The sequence below is a fragment of the Alligator sinensis genome, unplaced genomic scaffold (assembly GCF_000455745.1).
Source record: "Alligator sinensis unplaced genomic scaffold, ASM45574v1 scaffold322_1, whole genome shotgun sequence".
Classification (NCBI taxonomy): Eukaryota; Metazoa; Chordata; order Crocodylia; family Alligatoridae; genus Alligator; species Alligator sinensis.
This window is the reverse complement of record NW_005842154.1, coordinates 1134276-1139335: the sequence shown is the minus strand read 5'-3', so window position 1 is coordinate 1139335 and position 5060 is coordinate 1134276. Positions and strand designations below refer to the sequence as shown.

The following is a 5060-nucleotide window of genomic DNA, read 5'->3' as shown; positions in this document are numbered from 1 at the left end:
GGGAACGGAGGGAGGATCCTTGATCTTGCCGTCAGGGAGAGCAAAGGAAGCTCTATTTTGAGAATATGTAGAAAGCTGCAGCTCCACGGAGCAGCCAGGAGCTTGTAACAAAGCACTCCACTGAATTGCTTTGTGGGTAGGAACTGTGCGATTAATCATGACTGTAAGGACCTCTGCTCTGCTAGAGCCCCAGGCAGGCTTCAGTACCAGGTTGGCTCTTTTCTTGAAGTCCCAGCCCTAGCCTGTGCAGTCCAGACTGTGGGACGACCGGTGCTTTCATTTCAGATATGTAAAGTGTCTGGCTTTCCTCACTGCAGAGAAGAACCTGACTCTGTGGCTGGCATGAGTCCTTTTGGGTCAGTCAGCAGAAGGCAAATAGAAAGAGCATGGTTCAAAAGAATGTGAGCTACTTTTGCCTCTAAGGGAGGCCAGGCTGGGACTGCCTGAGAGCCGGAGGTGGCCATTCTGCTGCCATAGAGCTGGTGCAGAGTGCAGCACTAGAGGAGGGCTACAGCTGACAGAGCTGGGCTGCACTAGTCTCACAGTTGCCACTGGTCACTGCAGTGATTGCATGCTTCGGAGTCACCAGCCTCAGACTTTGATTTCCTAAATGCTGTTATAAGTGCACGTGTAAAAGGAGAGACGGTTAGAATGGCAGGTTTTGGGGGTTCAGCAATAGCAGTGCTACCCCTATGGAGATGTCCTTAATCAGACAAAGAAAATATGTCTCCCAGCAGGTGAGTCACGGTTCTTTGTGGTGCTAATAAAGTGTGTGGTTTCCATGGCAATTCTTCATTACCAATCAGTTCTTCTGCCACCTAGGAGGGTGCAATTAAAACAGAAAAAGGGGAACTTTTTAGAGTGAATATATTAACATTAACTTGAAAGCAGTGTTGTGGTGCAGGCGATGGCTGAGTCAGGGTTCTTGGTGAAGCCCCATCTGTCATGCGGCTACTTGCTGCAGGTGGGATGTAGCCTGGACAAAACCTGCTTGCCCACACTAGGGGAAGAGCGAGGCCTGTAGGGCAGAGAAACAGCTGCATCTGCAGGCCCTTGCCTTGTTAGGTAGTGTGCTAGATACTGCACGTTGCTCAGGGGAAGTGGGTCACTGCCTCATGGGTTCAGAGTAATGGAAATGTGATGCATTAAACAGGCAGGATTTAGGGGTCCATTTTCCCAGTCACTGGGGTTGAGTGTTTTGTGTGAGTGTTATATCCTGTAAACCATGCAAAAGCTTCATATAGGGGGGCTCTGGAGAAGACCAGATAGGTGTCATCACCAGTTCCTTCTTATGGTAACTAGTGTTGGTTCTTCATGTTTGCATTGAATGCCCTGTATTAAACTGAGAAGGCAGATACCCAGGACCTCCCATCTCCTTGTAGTTAAGAGTAATTACTCTTAGCCAGTGTACATATGTACACACACATGAACCCTGTCTCAGGCTGGGCTTTCTGTATTTCATTGCTGGCTCCACGCTGTTGTGGTAAGAAGGGGCCCTTGAATCCCTTAGGTGGCATAATTAATTGGCCTCAGACACAGAGCTATGGGATGCTGCACATAAAGGCCTGTTTATAAATCAAGGTTAATGTGATTTCATTTGTCTCTGACAGACTGGCAATAACGGCCAACAGGAATGAGTGTAGAGACATGCACATGTCTCTGCCAGTAGATCAGTGCTAGACTGTTACCTCCCGTGCCTGAGCCAGCGTAGTCAAGGAAAATGCAGTCTGCTCTGACTGATCTAGGAAATTAGTGGGAGGAGGGGAGGGTGGGATGGGCACTCTAGCACAGAAAGTGCTAATGGCCTCTGTCACTGCACCAGCACTTCTGGCATTTCATAGATTTCATAGACATTAGGGCTGGAAGGGACCTCGTACGAGCATCGGGTCCAGCCCCCTGCCCAAGGGGCAGGAAGTCAGCTAGGGTCAAAGGATCCCAGCAAGATAAGTGTCCAAACACTGCTTAAATGAGTCCAGGGTAGTGCTTGCAGACCTGGAAGGTCTGTTCCAGGCCTTGGGGGCTTGGACAGTAAAGAAGTTTTTCCTTATGTCCAGCCTAAAATGGTCTTGGAGGAGTTTGTGACCATTAGATCTTGTCATCCCTTGGGGTCTTCTGGTGAACAGGCATTCCCCCAGATCCTGATGCACACCCCTTATGTACTTATAGGCTGCCACTGAGTCACCCCTGAGCCTGTGCTTCTCTAGGCTGAAGAGTCCCATAGCTTGCAGCCTGTCTTCATAAGGCCTGTTCTCTTGCCCTCTGATCATGCATGTGACTCCCCTCTGGACTCTCCCAAGCTTCTCCACATCCTTCTTGAATTGTGGAGCCCAGAATTGGATCCCGTACTCCAGTTGTGGCCTCACCAAGGCCAAGTACAGCAGAAGGATGACATCCTGGGTGTTGCTTGAGATGCATTGGTAGATGCAAGCCAGAGTTTTGTTCACTTTGCTAGCTGCGGTATTGCATTGGTGGCTCGTATTCATCATGTGGTCAATCATGACCCCCAAGTCTCTTTCAGTTGTGGTGCTAGTGAGTGTAGCATAGTGAAGCCTATAAGTTTCAGGGAGAGAGCTGGAATCACTTCGCATGAGAAGTGGAACAAATCCAGACCTTTAGATCTAGATGGGATGGGAGCCAGCTGCTGGGCAAAGCAGCATCTCTTCCTCCCCTCTCCTTGGTCTTGCAGGCTACCCCTTAGTGGGTTGAGGAGCTGGGTGCTCGGACTGCTTTTTTTTTCCTGCAAAAATATATATAACTTCACCTCCAACACTGCCAAGTGACCCTCGTGGTTCACTTGACAGCTCAAAGCACGCTAAGAACCCATTACACAGTTCACATCATGCAACCACATGCCCACGCAGCCATTTCTATACCCGTGCCTTCACCCACTGCCTTCCTCAGAGGGTCTGCTCCTGAAAAAGTCTATGCCAGACCCCTCTCCACCAGATGAGGTCTGCCATTTCTTTTCTGTTGTCCTCTTCTGTCTTCCTGTAGTACCAGTACATTTCAGAGGGTTCTCTGACTGCTGTGATGAGGCCTCTGACTGACATGGACGTTTCTCTAGCAGAGCAAACTGAGTTGGCCTGCAGACTTGCCATGGTCTGTTTCAGGGCTGCCAGGTGGTGGCGAGTCTCGCTCACTTTTTCCTGCCTGCCCCTGCCAGTGGTGGCAGTGCAGTCTGACCTGGGGCATCACACCATCTTTTTGAGGGCTGTGAACTTTAGTCAGGTCTTGAGACAAGTCCTCTGTACAATCCGCCAGCACTTCCAGTTTATGTATTCCATGTGAGCCAGTAGCAACCAGAAAACTTTTCATGTGGGAGTGGGAGCAGTCATTGGGCTTTGATTCCTTGTTAGCCATGTTGATTACAGGCACCAGCTGAGAGCACCCTTGCAAGTTTCAGTAAGCCCTTGCTCCCCTTGGCTTTGATGTCTTAGTCTAGGTGCACCAAGTTTGAGAGCGTGTCTTACAGACGAGTGGGAAACGCTCCTGAAAATGACTGCAGGAATAAAACGTGTTGTGGCTTCTTCAGTTCCCAGCATAAACTTCCTTACTGAAATCTTCACCATGCATTGTTGATGCATCCCATCCCTTTGCTCTGTAAACCAACTAGCTGTTTCCCTTTTGGGCTTAAGGATGATACAACAGAGGGGTTTTTTTTTGTTTATTCCTTTTGTCTCCCTAAGGATGCATTGTGAATCTCCTGTACAGTGCCTTTGTAGGTAGAGATCTGTAATACAGTATATAGCACCTAATTCAGAATCGCGTGATGTCTGTAGAGTAGACTGGAGGTTAAGTTTACTGTGGTTTTGGCTGGCCTTCTTGCATTCATAAAGGTAAAAAGTTGCCTACGTGCCCAGTTTCTGGAACAAGTGCTCATTGACAGAGGGAATTACTATCTAGCTAGGTATAAAGTAGGTACTAAGTGGTGTTTCATTCAGACAGCCCACGTTGAAATGCTTTTATCCCAGGATTCCGGTTCCTACTTTTTGGTGCGTCTGCAGAAGAAGATATCTTCACAGCATCTGAAGTAAGTGGGATGTAAGATCCCAGATCACAGCACTGTGTTCCCCCTCTGCCCTGGTTGGCTTGATGAAGGGGCTTGTTACTGCAGCAGTAGGAACCCTCAGCTTGCTGTCTGGCAGTGGGTACCACCTAGCCCTTCACAGAGGGGTGCTGGGAGCCTCTTGATGATGCAATGCATACGTGGTAGGCTGCAAGCAGATGGAATATGCTAGGGAAAAAAGCTACTCCTAAATTACAGACTGCATAGACTTCAAACATTTTTCATTTAAAATTAAACATTTATTTATATGCGGTTTCAAGGGTTCATTAGCTTGCCTGTTAAAAAGTGTACTTTGCATGAGGGTTCTCTAGCATTTCCTTGGCCTCTGAGGAAAGTCACCTCAGGTTCATCTGAAATAATTTTGTCATGTTGCCTTTGAACCAGGTGCTTTTTCTTCTAGTCTAGGACCAACTAAAGCAGACTGGGGAATTTCTGTGAACTATGGCTTGCCTCCAAACAGGTCAGCATTTAAAAAATCCAGACAAGCCCTTACCCCAAAAAGAAACAAGTGGCTAGATGACGGCATCAGTTGCACTGTCCAGGTTTAGAGTGTATTGCTGAGAGAGGCTTCAGTGTCTTTATCTGTCTGTCACAAGGCTTACAAATTGCACCCATCTGACATTAGCTTAGCAAGTGCTGAGCAGAGACTTCTGTTTTTTCCTGCTATAAACTTCATTTTTCTTTCAGATGCCCTTCCTCTCACTCCCACCTACCCCATGTGTCAGTGGTGTCACCTGTTGGACACCTTCATCTGTAAGCTGTCTGGGGCAAGCATTTTCACTCAGTGCCTCTTCCACAGTGAGCAGCATGGAGCTGAGCCTGCAACTGATAAGGGTTCCCAGGCCCTGCTGCATCACAGGTCATCATAGAAGTGCAATGCATTACATTACAACAATGCATTACCCCACTAATATCTGATAAGGAAAAGAGGGGAATTCTCGTTGCTCTGTTCTAAATGAAGGTGTTCATCATAAACTCAATTCAGTTAGGTCCT

General features: G+C 47.9%; 1 protein-coding gene across 5 annotated transcripts in view; it reads left to right on the top strand.

Moving 5' to 3' along the window:
- ACOT7 (acyl-CoA thioesterase 7) overlaps positions 1–5060 on the top strand; it is an 81672-nt gene that overhangs the window by 48754 nt on the left and 27858 nt on the right. The gene's annotated exons all lie outside the window — the stretch shown is intronic.